At 49.7% G+C, this 11,759-nt stretch overlaps 1 long non-coding RNA gene across 1 annotated transcript; it reads right to left on the bottom strand.

Moving 5' to 3' along the window:
• Nucleotides 1–9,057: 9,057 nt before the first annotated feature.
• LOC113888978 lies at nucleotides 9,058–11,024 on the bottom strand. The gene is made up of 3 exons (XR_003510133.1): nucleotides 10,929–11,024; nucleotides 10,294–10,458; nucleotides 9,058–9,192 (listed from the first exon to the last, which is right to left on the bottom strand). It is a non-coding gene; the product is annotated as an uncharacterized LOC113888978 (long non-coding RNA).
• Nucleotides 11,025–11,759: the final 735 nt, after the last annotated feature.

Below are 11,759 nucleotides of genomic sequence, written 5' to 3'. Positions count from 1 at the left end.
GACCAATTCCTCTGGGAGGTCCCACCAAATACGCCGTGCCTGCCCTGCCTGTGAGCCAGTTTTCAGTCCCCACTCCCTCCCTCCTGAGGCAGCACAGTGCCCCCCACCCAGCCCACACTGCCCACAAGCCCCACTCTGAGGCCCCACCTGTGCTGCTAAGTCACTGCTGTGACCCCCTCCAGAGCTGCCTCCTGGAGACACCCCTCCCTCGCACCGGCCGCTGTGGCCCACTGTCTTCAGAGCACAGCGGCTCCTCCTGCCCCGCGGCTGCTTCCTCTTCTCGTCTCTCACTCTCACTGACACACACGGGACTGGTGACCAGGCCCCAGGCTTCTCCATCTGAAGCCCCCAATTGTGTCAGGCCTCGGTTCCTGGCACCAGGTCCCTCCTCGTTACCCAAAAACCCCCAAGAGGAGGAGGCCGTGTCCACCTCCTCTTCCTCCACTGTCTACGCAGTCCTCCTCACACTCATCTCGTCCACCCTGGGAGCAGGGGTTCCCCACCTATGACAGCCCCAGCCCCTCACCCTGGAGGAGCTCTGCCACCAAGTCCGGCCACGTCCCCTCCTGTTCTGTAGGGCACGTGCTCTCCTTGAACTCCACCCACCATGGTTTCAGACACAGGACCAGTTTCTGGCTCTGCCTTTGTCTCAAATGACATCTCCTTTTCTCTAGAAGAAGGCTGGGTGGGGGCTCTGGACTGCGAGGATCCCCTAAGCACTCAAACACAGAAATATGCGTATGGGCTCCAAACTGTCTCCTAAGTCAGGATTCAAGCAGTAGTCCATTTCCTACAGATGAATGAATGTCACCAGTAAGCACTTAATAACCTTTGCTAAAGTTTATCTCTCACTTGTGACCATTTTCCGTGAAGAAGCCAAAGAAACATTTAAATACTTAATAAGAATTACCGCCCCTATAACAACGAGGAAGAAAAAATCAGGATGCTCAGTAATCTGCTCTCCTCATTCACAAGCCAGGTGATTCCTCCCACCGCAGTCAAAAGACTACAGGTCATTAACCTTCTGTGACTCTTCAGAAACGTCAGTGTCACAGTCTGTCAGGCCCCTCAGATGAATACGCCCAAATACCAACTGGTCGGCCCCCTACTTCCAAACCTCTGCCTGTGGTTTTGAGTGTTGTCAATCCTGTGACACCACTCCCTGGTACCAAGTTTGACCCTAAGGAATGATGCTTGTCTCTTCCCTCTCGCTGGCCACGAAGCTACAGGCTCCTTGAGGTGCGACCATGAGCAACACCCAGTCATACTGTCCACACACCAGACAGGCCCTTGTCACACTCGACAGCGCTGAGGGGAGCTGCCCGGGGGAGCAGCCTACCTGTGGTGGAAGGGAGCCCCTCGCGGTCTCGTCTGGTCCACTTCGGCTCTCAGGGTTTCCAGGTTTAGAATCAGCTGGTCCTACGAAACAGCAAATGACACAGCCTGCACCGCTTGCTTTTTGGATGTAAAGTGACTTGCACCAAAATGTGCAGAACAGGTTACATCAGTAGGTATCAACTCCCAACATTGTAATTCTGAGAAAATGTTCTCTAAGAGTCCCTAGCAAATAGAAACACTCAGAACAATATTAACCCTTATAAACCATAATGAAGAGGAAGTTCCATCTCAGGTGTAGAAAAGGTTTCTCTGGAGGAAACATGGCAAGCCATTAACAACGATGAAGTCTGTAGAGAGAAGCTAGACTTCAGGCGGGGGTTTCGGGTCAGGGGGACATGACTCACTCTATTGCCCTCCCTCCTCTCACTGCTTTAAACTGTCTCCATGGAGCTCACCTGCATTCCTCACATTCATTCCTCTACAGCCCACTTCACTTGCTCATGGGGTAAAACAAGTCAAACGGGCCAAGTTTGTGAGTCACTCAACTCAACCTGGAAGCTCTGTGCTGTCGGCCACGGCAGTCACTCGCCTCGTGCAGCCCCTGAGCACGTGAGACAGGCTGGTGCAAAGCCCGATGTGGAAATCACACAGAGGATTTCAAGACTCATGGTGAAAGAAGGACGTCGAGTAGCCTGTTGGTTTTCAGGAAATTTTAGATTGTGTAGGTGGCTCGTATTATCTTTCTGACGCACAGCACAGTCCACGTGAATGGCTCACGCTTTGTCTGAGCTTTTGGGTGATCCCTGAAAGGACTACTCAGAATTCTGAACCACACACAACAGCCACACACTCTAAATCCATCTATAATGCAAACACATTCAGTGTTCAAAACCAGAAGTGCTATACGTGTTATAGCAGTGGATTAGCCATAAGGAAAATGGAACTCGACTTCTGCTAAGCATCTGCTCAAACTCATGTCCACTGAGTTGGTGATGCCATCCAACCATCTCATCCTCTGTCATCCACTCTCTTCCTGACTTCAATCTTTCCCAGCATCAGGGTCTTTTCCAATATGAAAATTCATATTAAAAAACTGGAAATAATTACCTCAAGCAATTTTTAAATGCAATAACAAAGTTGCCAAGTCTGTGTTGTATAAGATGAGCATCAATTTCAAGGTTTAAAAAGCTGTTTTAGGACCTACTGTATTAAAAAAAATGGAGAGAAGACAAAAGAATGATCTATTTGAGATTTGCTCTGTATGAGAAATTGCTGAGACTAATTGACGGGACGGGTCATGGGTATTTATTATACTACTCCATCCACTTTTGTGCATGTTTGCAATTCTCTATCGTAATACATTTAAAAAGTTTATTTTCTGTTAAAGCAGAGTCTTCTCCAGCAACACAATTCGAAAGCATCAATTCTTCAGTGCTCAGCCTTCTTTATGGTCCAACTCTCACACCCATATGTTACTACCGGAAAAACCATAGTTTTTGAGTATATGGTTTGTCATATATGGTTTGAGTATATGGTTTGTTGGCAAAGTGATGTCTCTTACTTTTCAATATGCTGTCTATGTTTGTCGTAGCTTTCCAAGGAGCAAGCATTTTTTAATCTCATGGCTGCAGTCACCGTCTGCAGTGATTTTTGAGCCCAAGGAAACAAAACCTGTCACAGCTTCCACAATAAGGCGTCGGCATTCAAAGATTTTTAAAGCAAAACAAAAGTTGACTTTGAATTGGCTTAGTCTAGTCATAAACAGCATCCCGATCTCAACAGCCTCTGAGCAGCAGTTATGAAAGTAAGAAGTGCACCCCTGATCGGCAGATATTGAGCTCTCTGCCTAAGCGGGGAGGGCGCCTCACCGCGGGTCTCACGATGGGAGTCAGAACCACTGCTCCCTGGAAGTTCGCCTGTGAGGCTCTGCAGTCCAGGCCCAAAAACACAGGTATGGTGGGGACAGTACTGACACGTGAGGCTGGACCCGGGATCCCCACTCCATTTCCTGGATGGCCTGTATTGCCGTGTGGCCAACCTTTCCAGGAAACCTCTCTCAGGACTCGGTGATGTGAGCCTCCACCATCACCCTTTCCTGATGCGCCTTCTGTTGCAGGGCAACTGCGGTTCTCCTGTCTAGAGGCAGCCATCCTACACATACACCGTGTCTGGACCAGCGGTTTGGCATGTGGGACTCCAGCGCCACGTCCGAGGCAAGCAGGCTCCACACCTGGGTGCCATGCCTTCAGTTTCATGGGCCCCAGGCTGGCACCCCTAGGTTTGTCTGAGGGGCAGTTGGGAGGTCCACCTGTATCCCAAGCAGCTCCCCGGACTGGCTGGTCAGAGCAACAAGCAGCCTCTTTGAATGTGGGGAAGCCCTGGCTCCTACCCACTGCCTATGGGCGACCACCTCTGGCCCTGCTCCCAAGGAGGTGGGTGCCCGGATCAGCAGATGGGGCCACACAGGCACACACTCGATGCCAGAGACGGGACTGGTGGAGAAAGGCAGTGCTGGCCCCCGCCCAAGCCACGTCTACTGCCCAGACGCCGCCTCCCTGTCAGCACAGGCACCCGCTGCAGCTCCTTGTTCTTTGCCTCCAGTTGGGCCTCCATCTGGCGCAGCCTATCCTCGATGCTGCTGTGTCTCTCTCTCCTGCCTGTCGGCCAAGAACAGCGTCAGCTCCGCTCACAACAACCCTGTCCTGACAGCACGCGGGCTGTGATCGCAGGGGCGGCAAGCGGGCCATGCTCTGTGCGAACCACGGGCCCTGGGTTCGCCGGGGGCATGCCCGCATGCCTGCTCACACAGCCTGCGCGGCTTCGTGTGTGACACATGGCTCACGGAGGATGCTGGTGACCAGCTCGTGAGAGGAGACGTGCTCCCCGTGCCCCAGGCCCCACACCCACGGCCGCTGCGCTCCCTCCTCTGACTGCCTGTGGCGAGCCCGCGTGGGCAGCAGACAGCGGCAAACCCGAGGCACACGTTCTACCTTCCTAAGCTGGGAAGGAAGTTCGAACCGTTTAGCCTCCTGAGTGGTAGAGCTTCCGGAAGACAAAAGGTCGGACTACAAGGCCGACTGGGGATGGACAGCAGAGATGCCAGGGGAGAGGAGAAACCAAGCCTGGAGAGGAAGATCACAGGCAGAAGGGTGCCCCCTGGCGGCTGTTAGTGACCCTGCTCTGGGAGGGTCTGTGAGCACCGGACACTGGCGGCCTCCCGCGACGTGATGGCCCCTCGGGCACTCACTGAGCTCCTGGCAAGGCTTCCGACAGCCACGTCAGCACAGACCCGGCCCGACTCTCTATGTTCAGCCAGTGCCCACCAGCAGCGCAGGGCAACACCTTTCCCGTCAGAAGGACAGGGTGGCTGGCTGGCTGGCAATGGGGTCGGTGCCCCCAGCAGCGCCACATCCCAAGGACATGGCCTCTCACCCACGGGCTTCTGGGGACGGCGAGTGGGGAGTGGGGCCTCGGGTCTGCACGTGCCCTGCTGGGACTTCTTTAACAAGTGTATGGATAACAACTTAAAACTGTGTTCATTACAGAGCTATTTTGGCCATCTCTTAAACGAGAATGGGATTTTTCTAGGTCTCTATCCTGCTAGGCTTTGAGTGGCTGACTGAACTCTGAGCAGCAGTGACTCGGAGCTGAAGCGTCCTAGGGACACACAGAACTCGGGACAAAACTGGAGGGAAATTAACGTAGGGATGACGCAGAAGTGGGGCGTGCCTGACACTCAGGGAGCGCTCCCATCTCAGACGGGCAGCACGACCCCCATGTCTGCGCTCCTGTGTGGACTGAGCAGCATGGGCAGGGGCTCGGTGGGAGAGCAGGGGAACAGGCCCTCCCTGTGCCCGCCCCCCAGGGACCCAAAGCAGCACCTTGGAGAGCGAGGCCACCCTCTGCGCCTGCTCCGCCTCCACCTCGGGCAGCGTCTCTGCCCTCCGCAGTCTCTGCTGCAGCTTCTCTACCAGCTCCAGGCGCTCCTGCAACTGGCGGTTCTTATCCTCTGTCTACAAAGGGAGAGCAGAGGATCAACACAGGCCGAGAGGTGTAGCCACTGTCGCTTTAAGTAAGCTGAGACAAAACCTAAATGCACGTGTCTAGTGGATTCATTCTGTTTCGGAAGCTCCCTCAGGGTATATTTTCTCTCAGTGTTCCTGGGCTTGGTCTCAGTGAGCAGAACACCTCCTGCCAGAGTATTTGCTTTTCCTAAACATTCCCCAAGGACATCTTAAAAAAAAAAAAAAAAAGTTCTTCTATATTAAAGAAGATCTGTAGAATCTTATTCATTCTTATTGACAAGTTAAGGGAAGAAGGGTTCACTACAGACCCTTCTTAAAACGTCACCAGAATCATCATTTAGACGGAACCCTACCGACCGCAGATGGCTACGGGCGTGTAAGCCAAAATATGGCTTTCATCTCCTCTGAAATACAGACCTGAGAAGAGCATGCCTGGTGAAATGCCAGTCAACTAGTATTTGTAAATGCACGATTATTCTTTTAACAGATCTTCTTACTCTGAAAAACTTTCAATGTAGAACATTTAGACAGATTCTTTTTTAAAAAAGAAAAAAATTAAACTATCTATAAGCTCAGGTTCCTGAGAGGTTAGCGTTTGTTTCTAAGCAGCTTTCTTACTTTTTCTGTGTGCGTATTCCTCTATGTACGTACACAAACAATATGCTATGCTTTAAAACCCGCAGAAAACAATAGCATATGGTACATAGTATTTTCTGATCTGCCTTTTACAGCCATTATTTTGTATATCGTGATGCTTTTAATTAGCATTCCCCATCATACTTTTCAATGGCTTTCTAGTATTTTATTTTTGGGGTGGGGACAATGATACACTTTGGCACGCACCAGACTGACTCACTTTGTTTTGGAGAAGCCAGATTTGGTTTTCCTGGTTAAGTCCTGATTATCTGAGACCACTCGGGAACAGGAGCGAGTAAGGCTCACCACACCACAGGAAGTACAAACCCTAATCAGACCGGAGCTCTAACCCTGCCTTTTGTCACAGTGACCCCAGTTCCCAACAGGCAGCCAGCTGCCGTGAAGTTCCCTGCTGCTCTCTACTCTTTCGGTAACAACTCTAACAAGCCAACAGATTCACCTTCAAGTAAAACAAAAGAGTCAGGAATGGAATTCCACAAAATGGTTAAACCAAGTCCCAAATAATTCAAACCTGTAAGTTGCAGTCACCCGCAATTTTTTAAAAATGTATTTCCTTCCAGTACAGCTGATTTACCATGAAGTACATCCACACTTTTGAACACAGGATTTTAGGGTCATAAGAACTTTACACTGGGACTTGATTTCCAATGTGGGAGTCACATGGAAAGATCTTTACCTTCCTTCCTCAGTAATTCACTACTATAAAAGTCAGACACGGTTCATAAAAGCCATTACCTGTCGATGCCTAGAATCCTTATTTGCAATTTCATTTTCAAGTTTATTACTGATGTCGTCCTAAGTTTCAAATCAAACATAAAGTTAACATCCTCAGAATAAAAATCCTAGACACGGCAGTTTTCTCGGACGTGAGCAAAAATGTGCCTATCCCAAAGGTCACGATTGGCACCCATCTGTCTTAACGTTCTGTCCAGCCACTTGGTTTACCAAGCTTCTTTTCTACATCATAAACCCAAACAGCAAACGAAAAGTATACTAAACTACCCTGTTATTCCAAGAATTCTAGGAGGGAAGGTATCTGGCATGAAGTCAGGACCTCTGTCTGCTACACCATACAGGCGGGCTTGACCCAGAACAAGGAGGGACCTTCAACAGATCCAACGGGGAGCTCTGAGGCTCGTTTCCTCGAGTGAAAGTTGGAAAAGTCTCATGCAATTTCCTCAGAATTCAAGTAGAATATTAACGAGTGGAAACAGAAGTCAAATTGTACACAACTGGGAGCAGCCTTCTCAAGCCTAGTTCTTCAAAAGCAGAGTTACACCACATGGATGAAACGCTCAAACCAGGACCAGAACTTGCTGCTGGTGCAACTCCTGTCCGCCACTTCAAAATCCACTTCAGGTCCCTCCCTGGTCACTAAGTAACCAATGTGCGAGCAAAGTCCTAACTTTAAAAGTGAAAGGTCTTGAAAACGCGTTTTCTAGAATTCTATACGTATTAAACTGTGCCACCTAATCTCCTGTTGCCAAAGAGTAGTGTGAATAGCTTATGCAAACCTGTGCAAATATTTCTGTTTTGAGTTCTCACACAGAATTACTCACACCAAGCTACTAAACAAGTACACCTGCTGTACCACATGTTGGAGGGGTTCTCTCTGAGACGGTCTCACGGGAGAGGGGTGGGCCGGGTGGGTGCTGTCTGTCTGTGCACAGAGGAGAGGCGAGGCTCACAGGAAGAGGCCTGAGTCCCCAGCACTCTCTGTTTTCACAGTGACCGCTAGGGAGTTTCTCATAAATCAGGACACCCGCAGACATGACCGCCAGAGACATCACGATTCCACATGGTTACACAGCTCGGGCCTGAGGATCTGAGGGTGAGCAAACACCACTCGACTTGTCTGACCGCCGGTATCACTGTCACACATCCCTTCAAGGAGCGGAACCTCAGAAAACTCGAGAAGATGGCCAGGCAAGCTGCCTCAGCAGAGCCCACACAGCATGCTCCCATCTCTCCGAGAGAACAGGCTCCACAGGTGTCACCAGACTCGCCTGAGTGAATCAGAAGCAAATTTCAGCATCATCAGGAACACATTCGACAGGCAGTTGCGGGGGGGGGGGGGGGGGATGAACCGGGAGACTCGGGTTGACATATATACAGCACTGATACTACACATAAAGTCAACGAGTGAGGACCTAGTGTACAGCACAGGGAAGTCTGCTCAGTGCTCTGTGGTGAAGCAAATGGGCAGGAAATCTAAAAGAGAGACAGACACGTAAATAGATAGATAGATAGATGACTGATTCACTTTGCTGTACAGCAGAAATTGACACAGCAGTGTAAAGCAACTATACGCCAATAAATGAATGAATGGATGAATGAATTTTTAAAAAAGGAACACAGTGGGCCCCCTAGAACTTGTGGAAATGAGGAGTCCACACCCAGGGTGCGGCACAGCGTCAGGGCTGCCCTCATGTTGGTCCACTGCCAACGGACCGCCTGGACCAGGCCTCTTCTACCCCAGAGACCTCGACGCGGAGGCAGGGAGGCAGCCAGTTGTGGTCTGTCCAGTGCTCTGCTCTTACTCACGCAGCCATCCCAAGGCTGAGATCCCCGGGAGAACAAGAAACCCACATTCCACCTCAGGACAACAGACACAGCTGCAGTCACTCACTTCGCGGATGTCCTGCTCAAGTTTTCTGTTCATGTTCTTGGACTTGAGGAGGTCCTTCCTGGCCGTGTCCAGGTCCTCCTCCAGATGTTTCACGTGGGCAGAGAGGGCTGCCAGGCGCTCCTCCATCTGGCTCTGCTCCCGCAACTGCCTCTCTATGATTTCCTGGAGCTCCATCTTCTTAACCATGTCTTCCTTGTGGCTTAGAGAGCCGTCGGAGGGTCTCTAAGGGGGAAAGGAAGCCTTACACAGCCTGGTTTTGGGAGGGAGGGAACACAGTACTTCCGGGCAATCTGTGAGGTCAAAACTGCCTTCTGCGCTCTGGGAGCTCACAGGACCCTCGTGGCCACTCAAACCTACATGGTGCATCGGTGAGAGGTCCCAACAGCCCCGCACAGACTGGATGGTAAGACGAGAACCAGACAGAGAGCGAGACCAAGGACTTGCCTTTCCATTGGCGCTTGGCATGTTTTCTTGCTCATGATGTACATCAAGCACCCTGTCCGTTAGTATCTTTTCCTGGTTATTCTCCTCTGAAAGAATCATCTGCTAAAACCAAAAAAATTGAATCAGAGTTAAGAAATAAGTAAAGACAGCAAAACTCCACCTGGAAAACTCAACTCTAAACTGAAAACACAACATAAAAAGAAAATACATGGTGATGCTATCCATCCCGAATACCACCAGGTGATTAGAGTCAGAATTTGTCTTCTACTGGACAAAGGGGTACTTAAGAGATCCTGCAACTCTGAGCCACAAGTCTAGTTTACTACTCATTAAAATAACCCTGGTGGGCGGGTCCTCAATCAGAAAGATAAATAACATCTGATGCCCACCACTACAGCCTTCATTCTTTTTTAAAATGAAAGGATTCAAATGACAAACCCTTCACGGAAATTACACAAAGACTGATCAAACTTACCTCTTTATGTGTGGCACCTAATTCTTCTTCTAACAAACTACACCTTTCGAGTGCTACTCGTAATCACGCTCTCAACTCAAATCAAAGGGGCCGAGTCACTGTGTGTTGATGTGTGTATATACGTTAGTACACTTCTTAGTGTATACTCACCCTAATACATGGATACTGTCACAGAATACCTTGAATGTCTCTCATTGATCTTAACATCAAGAGAATCTGCTTGTTAACAGCTTTAAATTCTAAGTTTGAGAGAACAAAATGTTCTCCTAAATTAATTATTACCCAGTTTTTAACTGCAAATTGATATACAGAATATAATAAATCTTGAGACATTCATGCCAACTAATACTTTTTAACTGGGGGCTTCCCAGGTGGCTCAGTGGTAAAGAATCCGCCTGCCAATGCACGAGGGCAGGTTCGATCCCTGGGTCAGGAAGATTCCCTAGAGTAGAAGATGGCCACCCACTCCAGTATTCATGACTGGGAAGCCCCATGAAGAGAGGAGCATGGTGGGCTACAGTCCACAGGGTTGCAAAGATTCGGACACGACTGAGCATGTATGCAGGCAACGCTTTTTAACCATATAAAACTCTGAATTCTTACAGAAAAAAATGTATATACAAGAATTCAAGACGCTCAAAAGTCAACTAGTTACATAAATATGTGCATCATCCGCCTAACAAGGCAGCAAGTGTACAAATCCAGGACGGCCGGATGGCTGGTACCTTCTCGTCCAGGGCCTTGTGGTGTTCAAAGAGCCATTTCAGCGCCCTGAGCACCTCCACCTCACTCCTCATGCCGGCTGGGGACTGCGCCTGCCGCTTGCCTGCTGTCATCCCGACGGGTGGAATATATCGCGAAACCAGGCACTCCAGGTGCTCCAGCAGCAGCTGCAGGGCAGGGCCAAAGGAACACCTTCAACCTCATGCTTGAATTCCGGGCCGATAACTCCTCTCAGCCTCACGCTATAGCCGGAAACATGCTAAGGCACGTCGGAATCCTGCCAGTTCCGTCGAAAGTTAGAGTGGACTTCCCCAGGGGTCCAGTAGTTAAGACTCCACACTTCTTCAAGGATCATGGGTTTTAACCCCTGGTCGGGGAACTAAGATCCCACACAAAGTGTAGCGTGGACAAAAATGTAAGTTAAGAGAACTCCCCCCTCATATGTACTAAAATTACATTAGCTCTCATCAGAAATTTGAAGCAAGGTATGAGAACCCAGAACTGATCCACCCTGGTCTGTTCAGCGGGAAGATGTGGAAAATGACTTGAAAATCAGACAAAGTTTAAAGACAGCACACGGAGGCCAGCGGTGACCCCCGCGGGGCAAATGTCAACACGTGAGAATCCCCCTACTGACCCTGGTGTTGTTTCTTTCAGCTTTCAGCTGAGCGATTTCCTCTTTGGCTTTACAAAGCTGCTCCCTGTAGGTGTATCCTTCGGGAGTTGGAAATTCCTAGAAAACAGTTAAATGAGAAACTAAATGCAAACATAAATTAAAAAGAGAGCGAGACTGTGAAGACTGACCCTGCCAAGTCTCTCCAGGCTCCACACAAAGGATCTCCATGCCCCTCCAGAGAAGAGGGGTCCACTGACCCCAAGACCACACAGACCACCACAACTCAGACCGGCCTTCAGCCTCCACCTCGACCTGGCAGGCATGCGGCAGGAGAGAACCTGGAATCCAAGCCTGCCTTCTCAAGACCCAGGGACATTTGAGAAACTTTCCAAAACGTAAACCTAACAACAAAGTGGATAAAGAGATTCTTAAACGACACACAGACCTGGAGCCACTGGGGAAAGTGAAGAAAAAAAGGAAGGTCTACAAGGCCACGAGGCTTTGGAGTGTTCCTCTGGGAAAAAGGCGGATGGCACCTCAAAGCCATCTGTTAGCCTGACTCCACAGAAGCCACCCAGTCATTCAATCAACCGGTTAAAATGTTAAATTTATGTTATATGTACTTTACCACAATTTGCGTGCATGCGGGGCCATCCACGTGGTGAACTTGCTCAAACTGAACCACACGGGGTCTTTCGTTCTTCTATTTTTCTTTGCAGAAATTAAAAAAATCCTGGGCTACGTATCCACTACTACATACTGAGTTTTCAGCACCCAGAACAGTGCCCAGCACTTGTAAGAGGCATGCAGTAGACATGTGTAGCTATGAGGGTGTATGTCATACACGTAAGC

The sequence above is a fragment of the Bos indicus x Bos taurus genome, unplaced genomic scaffold, assembly GCF_003369695.1.
Source record: "Bos indicus x Bos taurus breed Angus x Brahman F1 hybrid unplaced genomic scaffold, Bos_hybrid_MaternalHap_v2.0 tig00003390_arrow_arrow_obj, whole genome shotgun sequence".
Lineage (NCBI taxonomy): Eukaryota > Metazoa > Chordata > Mammalia > Artiodactyla > Bovidae > Bos > Bos indicus x Bos taurus.
The sequence above is the reverse complement of the archived record's forward strand: the minus strand, read 5'-3'. Positions and strand labels throughout refer to the sequence as shown.